Consider the following 18461-nt stretch of genomic DNA (forward strand, 5'->3'; position numbering starts at 1 on the left):
TCTTTCCACTGCTAGCACTGCCTTTGTGAAGGCGGATGGGGCTTGTGAGAAGTCAACAGCGTGTCTACCGAAAAGGGTGTCTGACTCCTGGTTTTGGATCCGGAAGGGTTGATAACAAACTGAAACGGTTACAATATGATACTGCTTAAATTAACTGTGGATATAGATTGTGATCGTGCTCGGCTAAGGTGTGCTTTCAGTCCGCACACAAAACATTTCAGTCGTCTAATCAAATCGAATAAAACAGCGAGGATAGCATGTTCGATCCGTGTGCTATTGTTTTTCAACAAGTGTAATGCCCTTTGTAACGTTTAACCGATTCGTTGAATAGAGCTTGTTATAGGATATTGTGAACTGAACCTATTTTGCTGTGAATTTATATTGAGTGCGAATAGTTTATTGTGTCTGGTCGCGGTCTGTCTGCACTAAATAAATGATTTGTATCAAGTCATTTTTTAGTTTGTCTGTCTACTTTTTTACCTTGCGACTAAAGGCCACTCCTTGCACTTCACACATTTGCCCTTTTAATTACTCCCTTACTGACATACTTTAACATGCAATGTGCGTGTGATAATAGTTTTAGCAGCCTGTTGCCATTCAGGTGAGACGATACCTAGAAAATCCGTTCTCAGGAGAATTGTGTTTCTTTGCTGATCACGTTCTATGTCGCTTTTTACACAGTTCTTACAAGTGGCACATTGGGGATGAGGAGCAGTGCATGCTGACCCGCATAGCTGTGGACTTCTGCATGGCATGGGGTTACAGGTCATTCCAAGTATTTCAAGACACGAGCAAATGTGTGGACACATTGCGTAGGTTGTGTTGGCCCAACCCTCACAGATTGTGCCAAGTCAAGTAGAGATGCATGTTGTCCTGTTCTAAAGTGACACGTCGTCAACAGCAAAAACATCTCTCAGAGTTCCAGGAATTCCTTGATTGCATTGCTTGCCTTTCCTCAGGAAGACAACACTTGCCAGGCTGGATATTTGCCAAAGGAAGCCAAGAGGACAGGACACCACACCTAGATGCAACTGCATATCTCATTGTCACCAGGAAGGCCCGCCGCAAGTGACCCACCACAGACAGCACTCTGGGCGCAACTTGGCTCACTCGGGACCTGGCCGTGCGACAGAGCGAGACGTGTGCGTAGAGCAGAGACCTTTAGCACAAGCATCAAGCTTGGTTCCATGGTGTAATGGTTAGCACTCTGGACTCTGAATCCAGCGATCCGAGTTCAAGTCTCGGTGGGACCTGGGCCCCATGGCTGGGGCAGCGGCGGCAAAGCGGTGGTCTCCCTGGGTGAGGGCCTGTGTCTGCGATCAGGGCCGTTTACGTTCTTCTTGGGAGGCTTGGAGACGAAGTGGCGAGACCTCCGGGTTGGCGTGCTGCGTTCACCTTCCTGAAACACCGAGGCCTGGGGCCCCCTGGTGGCGACTGCGTGGCTTTAACGGAGAAGGTGCCTGTGTTGAACCCTTCTTGGAAATAATGGTTTTCCCCGATCTATATAGAAGAGGATGGCTATTATTGTAACAACCAGACATTTGTGTCTGCACTGTCACTCACTCATCTATCTATCTCTATCTCTACAGTGGTAGAGGTCTCGCCTGCCACTCGGGATTCCTTTGCTTGATTCGCGGCCACTGGTTTTCTCCGATCTATATAGAAGAGGATGTCTTTTATTGTAACAACCAGACATTTGATTCTGCACTGTCACTCACTCACTCATCTATCTATCTATCTATCTATCTATCGACTATTGACTATCGACATTTGCTGTCTGCCGCTGTGATTGTTGGGAGTGAGTGTGGAGGTGCAGGTGTGCATGTTTGCTGCTGCCAGGTTTGTTTGTGGTTTTTCTCCTCTACTTTTTTCGTTCTTTCTTTCTTTCTTTCTGAATGTGTCTTTGACAGTTTTGTAAGAGGTTTTTCTGAAGAGTTTCCCCATGCTGAGCTGACTCCTGCAGTCAGCGAAGCGATCGGGATGTCTGGGGCTGGGTCGGGGAGGGGGGGAATCAGAGTTTTTTATTCGAGACTTTAACACGTCGGCATGGCGTTAAAGTGACCTCTGATGAGTTTTTGCCCCTGGAGGAGTGTGTTCTGGCGATCGGGCAAGTTGTCGGTTGTGAAAATATAAAGTCGGCAGCTCGTATGAGCGGGTCTGTTGTGCTGTTTCTGAGCAGCATTGAGTTGGTCTCGCGTATCGTTGAGACTGGTATAGTGATCGGTGGTGTTTTGATCAATGTCACCCCACTAGCAGCTCCGGCCAGGAGAGTTACTTTGTCTAATGTCACTCGTTTTCTGTCAAACGACCTATTAGAGAGGGAACTGGCGAGACATGGGTGGATAATGTCGGGTTTGAAACGTATACCGCTGGGGTGTAAGTCACAGCAGTTGAAACATGTTGTTTCGTTCAGAAGGCAGGTATTCATGATTTTGAATGACATAAATGGGGATCTGAACATTGTGCTTAAGTTCAAGGTTGATGGCAATGATTATGTTGTCTTTGTCACATCTGATTCTATGAAGTGCTTCAACTGCGGTAATGAAGGCCACACTGTTAGGCATTGCCCCGAGAAGGATCAGGATGAGGGTGCTGGTCCCAGTCGACGGGGGGGTCAGCCCAAGCAGGCCAGGTCGGGGAGTGGTGAGCAGCCCGGCCGCCCTACTAGCGGAGCAGCCGAAGTGGCAGAGGAGGCGAGAAGAGGGGCTGCGGGGGAGGCTGTTGAAGAGAGTGAGGGTCTGGAGGTCCAGGTACAGGAGAGTGTGGGCGCTGAGAGGACTTCCGACCGCGGCGGTACCGTGCCGACTGTGGAGGTCCCAGGTGTTAGCGGTGTGTCAGCTAATGTTTGTGGAGCATCAGACAGTACGGATGACAGCCGTTTAACTGGACTGGATGGCAGTATACAGCAGCAGGACGGGGCATCAGGTAGTGGAGTGGGGGTGAGCAGCGAGAGGGCTGGTGACCAGACTGAAAAGATGGAGACTGTGAAGACAACACTGAGCAGTGTGTGGGACACGGGAATGGAAGTGGGGACGGATCCTGGTCAGGACAGCAGGGTTTTTAAAGTGCCTGGGAAGAAACGCATTCGCAAATCTGAGGACGGTGCTTCTGCTAAAAAACGGAGTCCAGCTCCTGAGCCTTGATGAGTCAGTGTGCTCCCAGGAGATGCTCAAAGGAGCCTGCCTAAAACAGTGTGCTACCTAGAGATCCTGAAGTCACCCCCGCAACTCAAAAGCACCTGTGTTGCTCCCAGAAACAAAAGAGGAAAAACTGGAAAAACCAGTATACCAGTCAAGCAACTTAAGCTCAAGAAGGGAGGCAGCTTGACCAAGCCAGTTTAAGCTGACAAGTTACTGTGACTGCCTATATTGTTTTTCATTTGTTTGTTTTTTATGACATTGGAGTTACAAGGTTCTGCACTGAACACAAATCTACTAAGAAGTGTCTCCTTAAAACTCAACCATAAAAGTAAAATAATAATAAAATAAAAAACTTCAGAAGGAATTATTTTCAACTGAGAGTTTGCTTGTACACTGTTACTTAACAAAAATATATTACACTGCACACAAATTATTTCTGACCAATCCAACATGGCCAAACGATATAAACAATGCACTTTTCTTGAACAACCCTGAACACAACTTTATACAGCAGGTCACACATCCTATGCATCATTATTTTCAGAGAAGATGCGTTTTGGAGGAATAGAAAATAAAATCTAAACAATAACAAAAGGCTTCCAGCAAATGTGTTGCTTGGCCCCATAATAAGTATTTGAACTGTTTCAAAGTGAAAGCTTCAGACCATTTTGATGCGGTTTGCAAGTTAACAAGTTCTGCTGTCCAAACATGACACTATCCGTAAGTTAGCCACTCAAAGTGACTTAATCATACCCTGCAGAACATCCTTCGAAATTAAGCTTTTTCTATGATAGCCTGCAGTGGTTTTCAACCCTGATCCCGAAGGGCCTCCTCTGACTCCAGCAAGTCTGCAACAGCAGCCACACATTCCTCAGCCCAGTTAAAATGAGGCTCATTTTCACAAGTTAAACATTGTAGCGTAAGGTACACTTATAAATTTCAAGTAAAGAAGTGAATTTATAGTGTCACCATATCACGAATCCTGGAATCTTGTAGAACTCAATTTCTGTAATAATTGGACGCAGACACCAATTCCAAAGATATAAATTGTCAAATTTATTCAAAACAAAGACTAAATGTAGCACTACACTAATTATACAAAAGGGAAGAACTAATTAAAATTCAACTCTAGATCAACAAATCACTTCCGTGACCAAATCAAAGACCATGGGATTTCATATGATAACACAAATCGATTAACAAAAAAGGTTATAAACACATTGACTACAATACCGGTTAGTAAGACGAAGGTGAGTCTCTCGTTAGTATTATTAGTCAGACATTAAATAACTACGCAGGTTAGTATTTATGTCAGGTAACTTCTCGTTATATATATATCAGTCTCATTTACGTTTAGGTGCCGAGAAAGATCCTATCATTACTTGTTACCACACTTTCCCTTAACTGATTATTATTCAATGATTTAGGATAGGCAGGGCCACCAATAATCTAATGTCTATTAACTTGTGTCAATTTCAGACTAAACAGTTAAACAGGAATGAGAAGATATTTCTCGACGTTGACAGATTTTATTTCTAAAATTATCAACAAAACAGTTTAATGCAACACACATTTATATTTAAGAAAACTAAATGATATTACACATTCTAGAGTTATGAATCACAGATTAACATTTCTAATTGATTTCTCAAATGTCATGAATCATGAACTCCAAACTGTTAAACTTATCTGAACTTCGTCGCAGAGAGGCCTCTCTGGCTTCGGGCTCAGATAACAGCACACGGCACGAGGTCCGTGTGGTTTGGAACAAAAGCAGTCCGGTTCGGCTTTGTCCAAGAACTTCCCCTCAGTCGATGCACCTGGAAATTGGGGTTTCTCGAAAGTAGTGTCGTTTCCAAACAGATTTTCCACTGGTTTGAAGGCTCCAAGGTTGTGCACAAAATCTTCTTTGAGGAAAGCAGGGCCCTGTTTGTTCCAAGGGTCAAGTTTCTTAAGACTCAAATAGCTATTTAAATGACTGACACTTTCGTATACAGTCGACTTAGTCAATTGTCCAGCTGTATTCACTCCACTGATCAGGTGGGCACAGGCGGGCAGCGCAGTCTGTAAAGTTCTTTATTTAATAAAGTCCTTTAAAAGAATTCTTCGTACGGCTCAATCTCCTTCTCCCAGTTTAACTCTTCTGTTGCCGGCAAAGACTTGGTTGGTTTCTGGTTCCGGTTCTGGCAACAGAGCTACAGGTTGAGCTGTGGCAGCGAGTTACTGGTTCAGGTGAGAGAGAGAGAGAGAAAGACCGTCCGCTGTTCCTTATAGTCTGTCAGATCAATAGGTGATTGGTTCCTGAGTTCTTGAGATTGGATTTCGGTTTCAGCCCCCAGTGTCCTATTGGAGGGGGGCTTGATTTATGACTGATGTCAATCCATGCCATCTTTTGGAAATGCCGGTTGGCCCGGGTTCGTAGCTCTATGTCGGGATTTCGGCTCTCGTCCACTTCAAAGAGTTTTTATCACCTACAGGCCCCTTTCTCCAGACATCTCATAGCAGAATTCCAAACTATTTGGCCTCTTCTTGGTGCCATCCTCCCCAAAACTGTCACTTTGATGCAAACCAGTTCCAAGCTGATGAGCTAAGGAAATCTGATAACTTTGGGGGGGGAGAGGTCTTCTTTAGATCAGTGCTTCAGCTCAGAGCCCAAATGCTCTTATCAGGGACTCTGTTCCCAACATAACGCTACATGAGTAATCGGGCTCTAAATAGCCCCAGGCGTTTCTCCTGCAGTTCTTCCTTCTTTCCACTGCTAGCACTGCCTTTGTGAAGGCGGATGGGGCTTGTGAGAAGTCAACAGCGTGTCTACCGAAAAGGGTGTCTGACTCCTGGTTTTGGATCCGGAAGGGTTGATAACAAACTGAAACGGTTACAATATGATACTGCTTAAATTAACTGTGGATATAGATTGTGATCGTGCTCGGCTAAGGTGTGCTTTCAGTCCGCACACAAAACATTTCAGTCGTCTAATCAAATCGAATAAAACAGCGAGGATAGCATGTTCGATCCGTGTGCTATTGTTTTTCAACAAGTGTAATGCCCTTTGTAACGTTTAACCGATTCGTTGAATAGAGCTTGTTATAGGATATTGTGAACTGAACCTATTTTGCTGTGAATTTATATTGAGTGCGAATAGTTTATTGTGTCTGGTCGCGGTCTGTCTGCACTAAATAAATGATTTGTATCAAGTCATTTTTTAGTTTGTCTGTCTACTTTTTTACCTTGCGACTAAAGGCCACTCCTTGCACTTCACACATTTGCCCTTTTAATTACTCCCTTACTGACATACTTTAACATGCAATGTGCGTGTGATAATAGTTTTAGCAGCCTGTTGCCATTCAGGTGAGACGATACCTAGAAAATCCGTTCTCAGGAGAATTGTGTTTCTTTGCTGATCACGTTCTATGTCGCTTTTTACACAGTTCTTACAAGTGGCACATTGGGGATGAGGAGCAGTGCATGCTGACCCGCATAGCTGTGGACTTCTGCATGGCATGGGGTCACAGGTCATTCCAAGTATTTCAAGACACGAGCAAATGTGTGGACACATTGCGTAGGTTGTGTTGGCCCAACCCTCACAGATTGTGCCAAGTCAAGTAGAGATGCATGTTGTCCTGTTCTAAAGTGACACGTCGTCAACAGCAAAAACATCTCTCAGAGTTCCAGGAATTCCTTGATTACATTGCTTGCCTTTCCTCAGGAAGACAACACTTGCCAGGCTGGATATTTGCCAAAGGAAGCCAAGAGGACAGGACACCACACCTAGATGCAACTGCATATCTCATTGTCACCAGGAAGGCCCGCCGCAAGTGACCCACCACAGACAGCACTCTGGGCGCAACTTGGCTCACTCGGGACCTGGCCGTGCGACAGAGCGAGACGTGTGCGTAGAGCAGAGACCTTTAGCACAAGCATCAAGCTTGGTTCCGTGGTGTAATGGTTAGCACTCTGGACTCTGAATCCAGCGATCCGAGTTCAAGTCTCGGTGGGACCTGGGCCCCATGGCTGGGGCAGCGGCGGCAAAGCGGTGGTTTCCCTGGGTGAGGGCCTGTGTCTGCGATCAGGGCCGTTTACGTTCTTCTTGGGAGGCTTGGAGACGAAGTGGCGAGACCTCCGGGTTGGCGTGCTGCGTTCACCTTCCTGAAACACCGAGGCCTGGGGCCCCCTGGTGGCGACTGCGTGGCTTTAACGGAGAAGGTGCCTGTGTTGAACCCTTCTTGGAAATAATGGTTTTCCCCGATCTATATAGAAGAGGATGGCTATTATTGTAACAACCAGACATTTGTGTCTGCACTGTCACTCACTCATCTATCTATCTCTATCTCTACAGTGGTAGAGGTCTCGCCTGCCACTCGGGATTCCTTTGCTTGATTCGCGGCCACTGGTTTTCTCCGATCTATATAGAAGAGGATGTCTTTTATTGTAACAACCAGACATTTGATTCTGCACTGTCACTCACTCACTCATCTATCTATCTATCTATCTATCTATCTATCGACTATTGACTATCGACATTTGCTGTCTGCCGCTGTGATTGTTGGGAGTGAGTGTGGAGGTGCAGGTGTGCATGTTTGCTGCTGCCAGGTTTGTTTGTGGTTTTTCTCCTCTACTTTTTTCGTTCTTTCTTTCTTTCTTTCTGAATGTGTCTTTGACAGTTTTGTAAGAGGTTTTTCTGAAGAGTTTCCCCATGCTGAGCTGACTCCTGCAGTCAGCGAAGTGATCGGGATGTCTGGGGCTGGGTCGGGGAGGGGGGGAATCAGAGTTTTTTATTCGAGACTTTAACACGTCGGCATGGCGTTAAAGTGACCTCTGATGAGTTTTTGCCCCTGGAGGAGTGTGTTCTGGCGATCGGGCAAGTTGTCGGTTGTGAAAATATAAAGTCGGCAGCTCGTATGAGCGGGTCTGTTGTGCTGTTTCTGAGCAGCATTGAGTTGGTCTCGCGTATCGTTGAGACTGGTATTGTGATCGGTGGTGTTTTGATCAATGTCACCCCACTAGCAGCTCCGGCCAGGAGAGTTACTTTGTCTAATGTCACTCGTTTTCTGTCAAACGACCTATTAGAGAGGGAACTGGCGAGACATGGGTGGATAATGTCGGGTTTGAAACGTATACCGCTGGGGTGTAAGTCACAGCAGTTGAAACATGTTGTTTCGTTCAGAAGGCAGGTATTCATGATTTTGAATGACATAAATGGGGATCTGAACATTGTGCTTAAGTTCAAGGTTGATGGCAATGATTATGTTGTCTTTGTCACATCTGATTCTATGAAGTGCTTCAACTGCGGTAATGAAGGCCACACTGTTAGGCATTGCCCCGAGAAGGATCAGGATGAGGGTGCTGGTCCCAGTCGACGGGGGGGTCAGCCCAAGCAGGCCAGGTCGGGGAGTGGTGAGCAGCCCGGCCGCCCTACTAGCGGAGCAGCCGAAGTGGCAGAGGAGGCGAGAAGAGGGGCTGCGGGGGAGGCTGTTGAAGAGAGTGAGGGTCTGGAGGTCCAGGTACAGGAGAGTGTGGGCGCTGAGAGGACTTCCGACCGCGGCGGTACCGTGCCGACTGTGGAGGTCCCAGGTGTTAGCGGTGTGTCAGCTAATGTTTGTGGAGCATCAGACAGTACGGATGACAGCCGTTTAACTGGACTGGATGGCAGTATACAGCAGCAGGACGGGGCATCAGGTAGTGGAGTGGGGGTGAGCAGCGAGAGGGCTGGTGACCAGACTGAAAAGATGGAGACTGTGAAGACAACACTGAGCAGTGTGTGGGACACGGGAATGGAAGTGGGGACGGATCCTGGTCAGGACAGCAGGGTTTTTAAAGTGCCTGGGAAGAAACGCATTCGCAAATCTGAGGACGGTGCTTCTGCTAAAAAACGGAGTCCAGCTCCTGAGCCTTGATGAGTCAGTGTGCTCCCAGGAGATGCTCAAAGGAGCCTGCCTAAAACAGTGTGCTACCTAGAGATCCTGAAGTCACCCCCGCAACTCAAAAGCACCTGTGTTGCTCCCAGAAACAAAAGAGGAAAAACTGGAAAAACCAGTATACCAGTCAAGCAACTTAAGCTCAAGAAGGGAGGCAGCTTGACCAAGCCAGTTTAAGCTGACAAGTTACTGTGACTGCCTATATTGTTTTTCATTTGTTTGTTTTTTATGACATTGGAGTTACAAGGTTCTGCACTGAACACAAATCTACTAAGAAGTGTCTCCTTAAAACTCAACCATAAAAGTAAAATAATAATAAAATAAAAAACTTCAGAAGGAATTATTTTCAACTGAGAGTTTGCTTGTACACTGTTACTTAACAAAAATATATTACACTGCACACAAATTATTTCTGACCAATCCAACATGGCCAAACGATATAAACAATGCACTTTTCTTGAACAACCCTGAACACAACTTTATACAGCAGGTCACACATCCTATGCATCATTATTTTCAGAGAAGATGCGTTTTGGAGGAATAGAAAATAAAATCTAAACAATAACAAAAGGCTTCCAGCAAATGTGTTGCTTGGCCCCATAATAAGTATTTGAACTGTTTCAAAGTGAAAGCTTCAGACCATTTTGATGCGGTTTGCAAGTTAACAAGTTCTGCTGTCCAAACATGACACTATCCGTAAGTTAGCCACTCAAAGTGACTTAATCATACCCTGCAGAACATCCTTCGAAATTAAGCTTTTTCTATGATAGCCTGCAGTGGTTTTCAACCCTGATCCCGAAGGGCCTCCTCTGACTCCAGCAAGTCTGCAACAGCAGCCACACATTCCTCAGCCCAGTTAAAATGAGGCTCATTTTCACAAGTTAAACATTGTAGCGTAAGGTACACTTATAAATTTCAAGTAAAGAAGTGAATTTATAGTGTCACCATATCACGAATCCTGGAATCTTGTAGAACTCAATTTCTGTAATAATTGGACGCAGACACCAATTCCAAAGATATAAATTGTCAAATTTATTCAAAACAAAGACTAAATGTAGCACTACACTAATTATACAAAAGGGAAGAACTAATTAAAATTCAACTCTAGATCAACAAATCACTTCCGTGACCAAATCAAAGACCATGGGATTTCATATGATAACACAAATCGATTAACAAAAAAGGTTATAAACACATTGACTACAATACCGGTTAGTAAGACGAAGGTGAGTCTCTCGTTAGTATTATTAGTCAGACATTAAATAACTACGCAGGTTAGTATTTATGTCAGGTAACTTCTCGTTATATATATATCAGTCTCATTTACGTTTAGGTGCCGAGAAAGATCCTATCATTACTTGTTACCACACTTTCCCTTAACTGATTATTATTCAATGATTTAGGATAGGCAGGGCCACCAATAATCTAATGTCTATTAACTTGTGTCAATTTCAGACTAAACAGTTAAACAGGAATGAGAAGATATTTCTCGACGTTGACAGATTTTATTTCTAAAATTATCAACAAAACAGTTTAATGCAACACACATTTATATTTAAGAAAACTAAATGATATTACACATTCTAGAGTTATGAATCACAGATTAACATTTCTAATTGATTTCTCAAATGTCATGAATCATGAACTCCAAACTGTTAAACTTATCTGAACTTCGTCGCAGAGAGGCCTCTCTGGCTTCGGGCTCAGATAACAGCACACGGCACGAGGTCCGTGTGGTTTGGAACAAAGGCAGTCCGGTTCGGCTTTGTCCAAGAACTTCCACTCAGTCGATGCACCTGGAAATTGGGGTTTCTCGAAAGTAGTGTCGTTTCCAAACAGATTTTCCACTGGTTTGAAGGCTCCAAGGTTGTGCACAAAATCTTCTTTGAGGAAAGCAGGGCCCTGTTTGTTCCAAGGGTCAAGTTTCTTAAGACTCAAATAGCTATTTAAATGACTGACACTTTCGTATACAGTCGACTTAGTCAATTGTCCAGCTGTATTCACTCCACTGATCAGGTGGGCACAGGCGGGCAGCGCAGTCTGTAAAGTTCTTTATTTAATAAAGTCCTTTAAAAGAATTCTTCGTACGGCTCAATCTCCTTCTCCCAGTTTAACTCTTCTGTTGCCGGCAAAGACTTGGTTGGTTTCTGGTTCCGGTTCTGGCAACAGAGCTACAGGTTGAGCTGTGGCAGCGAGTTACTGGTTCAGGTGAGAGAGAGAGAGAGAAAGACCGTCCGCTGTTCCTTATAGTCTGTCAGATCAATAGGTGATTGGTTCCTGAGTTCTTGAGATTGGATTTCGGTTTCAGCCCCCAGTGTCCTATTGGAGGGGGGCTTGATTTATGACTGATGTCAATCCATGCCATCTTTTGGAAATGCCGGTTGGCCCGGGTTCGTAGCTCTATGTCGGGATTTCGGCTCTCGTCCACTTCAAAGAGTTTTTATCACCTACAGGCCCCTTTCTCCAGACATCTCATAGCAGAATTCCAAACTATTTGGCCTCTTCTTGGTGCCATCCTCCCCAAAACTGTCACTTTGATGCAAACCAGTTCCAAGCTGATGAGCTAAGGAAATCTGATAACTTTGGGGGGGGAGAGGTCTTCTTTAGATCAGTGCTTCAGCTCAGAGCCCAAATGCTCTTATCAGGGACTCTGTTCCCAACATAACGCTACATGAGTAATCGGGCTCTAAATAGCCCCAGGCGTTTCTCCTGCAGTTCTTCCTTCTTTCCACTGCTAGCACTGCCTTTGTGAAGGCGGATGGGGCTTGTGAGAAGTCAACAGCGTGTCTACCGAAAAGGGTGTCTGACTCCTGGTTTTGGATCCGGAAGGGTTGATAACAAACTGAAACGGTTACAATATGATACTGCTTAAATTAACTGTGGATATAGATTGTGATCGTGCTCGGCTAAGGTGTGCTTTCAGTCCGCACACAAAACATTTCAGTCGTCTAATCAAATCGAATAAAACAGCGAGGATAGCATGTTCGATCCGTGTGCTATTGTTTTTCAACAAGTGTAATGCCCTTTGTAACGTTTAACCGATTCGTTGAATAGAGCTTGTTATAGGATATTGTGAACTGAACCTATTTTGCTGTGAATTTATATTGAGTGCGAATAGTTTATTGTGTCTGGTCGCGGTCTGTCTGCACTAAATAAATGATTTGTATCAAGTCATTTTTTAGTTTGTCTGTCTACTTTTTTACCTTGCGACTAAAGGCCACTCCTTGCACTTCACACATTTGCCCTTTTAATTACTCCCTTACTGACATACTTTAACATGCAATGTGCGTGTGATAATAGTTTTAGCAGCCTGTTGCCATTCAGGTGAGACGATACCTAGAAAATCCGTTCTCAGGAGAATTGTGTTTCTTTGCTGATCACGTTCTATGTCGCTTTTTACACAGTTCTTACAAGTGGCACATTGGGGATGAGGAGCAGTGCATGCTGACCCGCATAGCTGTGGACTTCTGCATGGCATGGGGTCACAGGTCATTCCAAGTATTTCAAGACACGAGCAAATGTGTGGACACATTGCGTAGGTTGTGTTGGCCCAACCCTCACAGATTGTGCCAAGTCAAGTAGAGATGCATGTTGTCCTGTTCTAAAGTGACACGTCGTCAACAGCAAAAACATCTCTCAGAGTTCCAGGAATTCCTTGATTGCATTGCTTGCCTTTCCTCAGGAAGACAACACTTGCCAGGCTGGATATTTGCCAAAGGAAGCCAAGAGGACAGGACACCACACCTAGATGCAACTGCATATCTCATTGTCACCAGGAAGGCCCGCCGCAAGTGACCCACCACAGACAGCACTCTGGGCGCAACTTGGCTCACTCGGGACCTGGCCGTGCGACAGAGCGAGACGTGTGCGTAGAGCAGAGACCTTTAGCACAAGCATCAAGCTTGGTTCCATGGTGTAATGGTTAGCACTCTGGACTCTGAATCCAGCGATCCGAGTTCAAGTCTCGGTGGGACCTGGGCCCCATGGCTGGGGCAGCGGCGGCAAAGCGGTGGTCTCCCTGGGTGAGGGCCTGTGTCTGCGATCAGGGCCGTTTACGTTCTTCTTGGGAGGCTTGGAGACGAAGTGGCGAGACCTCCGGGTTGGCGTGCTGCGTTCACCTTCCTGAAACACCGAGGCCTGGGGCCCCCTGGTGGCGACTGCCTGGCTTTAACGGAGAAGGTGCCTGTGTTGAACCCTTCTTGGAAATAATGGTTTTCCCCGATCTATATAGAAGAGGATGTCTTTTATTGTAACAACCAGACATTTGATTCTGCACTGTCACTCACTCACTCATCTATCTATCTATCTATCTATCGACTATTGACTATCGACATTTGCTGTCTGCCGCTGTGATTGTTGGGAGTGAGTGTGGAGGTGCAGGTGTGCATGTTTGCTGCTGCCAGGTTTGTTTGTGGTTTTTCTCCTCTACTTTTTTCGTTCTTTCTTTCTTTCTTTCTGAATGTGTCTTTGACAGTTTTGTAAGAGGTTTTTCTGAAGAGTTTCCCCATGCTGAGCTGACTCCTGCAGTCAGCGAAGTGATCGGGATGTCTGGGGCTGGGTCGGGGAGGGGGGGAATCAGAGTTTTTTATTCGAGACTTTTACACGTCGGCATGGCGTTAAAGTGACCTCTGATGAGTTTTTGCCCCTGGAGGAGTGTGTTCTGGCGATCGGGCAAGTTGTCGGTTGTGAAAATATAAAGTCGGCAGCTCGTATGAGCGGGTCTGTTGTGCTGTTTCTGAGCAGCATTGAGTTGGTCTCGCGTATCGTTGAGACTGGTATAGTGATCGGTGGTGTTTTGATCAATGTCACCCCACTAGCAGCTCCGGCCAGGAGAGTTACTTTGTCTAATGTCCCTCGTTTTCTGTCAAACGACCTATTAGAGAGGGAACTGGCGAGACATGGGTGGATAATGTCGGGTTTGAAACGTATACCGCTGGGGTGTAAGTCACAGCAGTTGAAACATGTTGTTTCGTTCAGAAGGCAGGTATTCATGATTTTGAATGACATAAATGGGGATCTGAACATTGTGCTTAAGTTCAAGGTTGATGGCAATGATTATGTTGTCTTTGTCACATCTGATTCTATGAAGTGCTTCAACTGCGGTAATGAAGGCCACACTGTTAGGCATTGCCCCGAGAAGGATCAGGATGAGGGTGCTGGTCCCAGTCGACGGGGGGGTCAGCCCAAGCAGGCCAGGTCGGGGAGTGGTGAGCAGCCCGGCCGCCCTACTAGCGGAGCAGCCGAAGTGGCAGAGGAGGCGAGAAGAGGGGCTGCGGGGGAGGCTGTTGAAGAGAGTGAGGGTCTGAAGGTCCAGGTACAGGAGAGTGTGGGCGCTGAGAGGACTTCCGACCGCGGCGGTACCGTGCCGACTGTGGAGGTCCCAGGTGTTAGCGGTGTGTCAGCTAATGTTTGTGGAGCATCAGACAGTACGGATGACAGCCGTTTAACTGGACTGGATGGCAGTATACAGCAGCAGGACGGGGCATCAGGTAGTGGAGTGGGGGTGAGCAGCGAGAGGGCTGGTGACCAGACTGAAAAGATGGAGACTGTGAAGACAACACTGAGCAGTGTGTGGGACACGGGAATGGAAGTGGGGACGGATCCTGGTCAGGACAGCAGGATTTTTAAAGTGCCTGGGAAGAAACGCATTCGCAAATCTGAGGACGGTGCTTCTGCTAAAAAACGGAGTCCAGCTCCTGAGCCTTGATGAGTCAGTGTGCTCCCAGGAGATGCTCAAAGGAGCCTGCCTAAAACAGTGTGCTACCTAGAGATCCTGAAGTCACCCCCGCAACTCAAAAGCACCTGTGTTGCTCCCAGAAACAAAAGAGGAAAAACTGGAAAAACCAGTATACCAGTCAAGCAACTTAAGCTCAAGAAGGGAGGTAGCTTGACCAAGCCAGTTTAAGCTGACAAGTTACTGTGACTGCCTATATTGTTTTTCATTTGTTTGTTTTTTATGACATTGGAGTTACAAGGTTCTGCACTGAACACAAATCTACTAAGAAGTGTCTCCTTAAAACTCAACCATAAAAGTAAAATAATAATAAAATAAAAAACTTCAGAAGGAATTATTTTCAACTGAGAGTTTGCTTGTACACTGTTACTTAACAAAAATATATTACACTGCACACAAATTATTTCTGACCAATCCAACATGGCCAAACGATATAAACAATGCACTTTTCTTGAACAACCCTGAACACAACTTTATACAGCAGGTCACACATCCTATGCATCATTATTTTCAGAGAAGATGCGTTTTGGAGGAATAGAAAATAAAATCTAAACAATAACAAAAGGCTTCCAGCAAATGTGTTGCTTGGCCCCATAATAAGTATTTGAACTGTTTCAAAGTGAAAGCTTCAGACCATTTTGATGCGGTTTGCAAGTTAACAAGTTCTGCTGTCCAAACATGACACTATCCGTAAGTTAGCCACTCAAAGTGACTTAATCATACCCTGCAGAACATCCTTCGAAATTAAGCTTTTTCTATGATAGCCTGCAGTGGTTTTCAACCCTGATCCCGAAGGGCCTCCTCTGACTCCAGCAAGTCTGCAACAGCAGCCACACATTCCTCAGCCCAGTTAAAATGAGGCTCATTTTCACAAGTTAAACATTGTAGCGTAAGGTACACTTATAAATTTCAAGTAAAGAAGTGAATTTATAGTGTCACCTTATCACGAATCCTGGAATCTTGTAGAACTCAATTTCTGTAATAATTGGACGCAGACACCAATTCCAAAGATATAAATTGTCAAATTTATTCAAAACAAAGACTAAATGTAGCACTACACTAATTATACAAAAGGGAAGAACTAATTAAAATTCAACTCTAGATCAACAAATCACTTCCGTGACCAAATCAAAGACCATGGGATTTCATATGATAACACAATTCGATTAACAAAAAAGGTTATAAACACATTGACTACAATACCGGTTAGTAAGACGAAGGTGAGTCTCTCGTTAGTATTATTAGTCAGACATTAAATAACTACGCAGGTTAGTATTTATGTCAGGTAACTTCTCGTTATATATATATCAGTCTCATTTACGTTTAGGTGCCGAGAAAGATCCTATCATTACTTGTTACCACACTTTCCCTTAACTGATTATTATTCAATGATTTAGGATAGGCAGGGCCACCAATAATCTAATGTCTATTAACTTGTGTCAATTTCAGACTAAACAGTTAAACAGGAATGAGAAGATATTTCTCGACGTTGACAGATTTTATTTCTAAAATTATCAACAAAACAGTTTAATGCAACACACATTTATATTTAAGAAAACTAAATGATATTACACATTCTAGAGTTATGAATCACAGATTAACATTTCTAATTGATTTCTCAAATGTCATGAATCATGAACTCCAAACTGTTAAACTTATCTGAACTTCGTCGCAGAGAGGCCTCTCTGGCTTCGGGCTCAGATAACAGCACACGGCACGAGGTCCGTGTGGTTTGGAACAAAGGCAGTCCGGTTCGGCTTTGTCCAAGAACTTCCACTCAGTCGATGCACCTGGAAATTGGGGTTTCTCGAAAGTAGTGTCGTTTCCAAACAGATTTTCCACTGGTTTGAAGGCTCCAAGTTTGTGCACAAAATCTTCTTTGAGGAAAGCAGGGCCCTGTTTGTTCCAAGGGTCAAGTTTCTTAAGACTCAAATAGCTATTTAAATGACTGACACTTTCGTATACAGTCGACTTAGTCAATTGTCCAGCTGTATTCACTCCACTGATCAGGTGGGCACAGGCGGGCAGCGCAGTCTGTAAAGTTCTTTATTTAATAAAGTCCTTTAAAAGAATTCTTCGTACGGCTCAATCTCCTTCTCCCAGTTTAACTCTTCTGTTGCCGGCAATGACTTGGTTGGTTTCTGGTTCCGGTTCTGGCAACAGAGCTACAGGTGGAGCTGTGGCAGCGAGTTACTGGTTCAGGTGAGAGAGAGAGAGAGAAAGACCGTCCGCTGTTCCTTATAGTCTGTCAGATCAATAGGTGATTGGTTCCTGAGTTCTTGAGATTGGATTTCGGTTTCAGCCCCCAGTGTCCTATTGGAGGGGGGCTTGATTTATGACTGATGTCAATCCATGCCATCTTTTGGAAATGCCGGTTGGCCCGGGTTCGTAGCTCTATGTCGGGATTTCGGCTCTCGTCCACTTCAAAGAGTTTTTATCACCTACAGGCCCCTTTCTCCAGACATCTCATAGCAGAATTCCAAACTATTTGGCCTCTTCTTGGTGCCATCCTCCCCAAAACTGTCACTTTGATGCAATCCAGTTCCAAGCTGATGAGCTAAGGAAATCTGATAACTTTGGGGGGGGAGAGGTCTTCTTTAGATCAGTGCTTCAGCTCAGAGCCCAAATGCTCTTATCAGGGACTCTGTTCCCAACATAACGCTACATGAGAAATCGGGCTCTAAATAACCCCAGGCGTTTCTCCTGCAGTTCTTCCTTCTTTCCACTGCTAGCACTGCCTTTGTGAAGGCGGATGGGGCTTGTGAGAAGTCAACAGCGTGTCTACCGAAAAGGGTGTCTGACTCCTGGTTTTGGATCCGGAAGGGTTGATAACAAACTGAAACGGTTACAATATGATACTGCTTAAATTAACTGTGGATATAGATTGTGATCGTGCTCGGCTAAGGTGTGCTTTCAGTCCGCACACAAAACATTTCAGTCGTCTAATCAAATCGAATAAAACAGCGAGGATAGCATGTTCGATCCGTGTGCTATTGTTTTTCAACAAGTGTAATGCCCTTTGTAACGTTTAACCGATTCGTTGAATAGAGCTTGTTATAGGATATTGTGAACTGAACCTATTTTGCTGTGAATTTATATTGACTGCGAATAGTTTATTGTGTCTGGTCTCGGTCTGTCTGCACTAAATAAATGATTTGTATCAAGTCATTTTTTAGTATGTCTGTCTACTTTTTTACCTTGCGACTAAAGGCCACTCCATGCACTTCACACATTTGCCCTTTTAATTACTCCCTTACTGACATACTTTAACATGCAATGTGCGTGTGATAATAGTTTTAGCAGCCTGTTGCCATTCAGGTGAGATGATACCTAGATACCTAGATACCTATACCACTGGTTTTCTCCGATCTATATAGAAGAGGATGTCTTTTATTGTAACAACCAGACATTTGATTCTGCACTGTCACTCACTCACTCATCTATCTATCTATCTATCTATCTATCGACTATTGACTATCGACATTTGCTGTCTGCCGCTGTGATTGTTGGGAGTGAGTGTGGAGGTGCAGGTGTGCATGTTTGCTGCTGCCAGGTTTGTTTGTGGTTTTTCTCCTCTACTTTTTTCGTTCTTTCTTTCTTTCTTTCTGAATGTGTCTTTGACAGTTTTGTAAGAGGTTTTTCTGAAGAGTTTCCCCATGCTGAGCTGACTCC

General features: G+C 44.8%; 3 non-coding genes across 3 annotated transcripts; all 3 read left to right on the top strand.

The window, feature by feature from the left end:
* The first annotated feature begins 1181 nt into the window (after positions 1-1181).
* On the top strand, positions 1182-1253 carry trnaq-cug (transfer RNA glutamine (anticodon CUG)). Its single transcript has one exon. It is a non-coding gene; the product is annotated as a tRNA-Gln (tRNA).
* A 5815-nt stretch (positions 1254-7068) lies between these two features.
* trnaq-cug (transfer RNA glutamine (anticodon CUG)) lies at positions 7069-7140 on the top strand. The gene has a single exon. It is a non-coding gene; the product is annotated as a tRNA-Gln (tRNA).
* Positions 7141-12959: 5819 nt separating this feature from the next.
* On the top strand, positions 12960-13031 carry trnaq-cug (transfer RNA glutamine (anticodon CUG)). Its single transcript has one exon. It is a non-coding gene; the product is annotated as a tRNA-Gln (tRNA).
* The last annotated feature ends 5430 nt before the right edge of the window (positions 13032-18461 follow it).

This window comes from Amia ocellicauda, chromosome 19, assembly GCF_036373705.1.
Source record: "Amia ocellicauda isolate fAmiCal2 chromosome 19, fAmiCal2.hap1, whole genome shotgun sequence".
NCBI classification, from domain to species: Eukaryota; Metazoa; Chordata; class Actinopteri; order Amiiformes; family Amiidae; genus Amia; species Amia ocellicauda.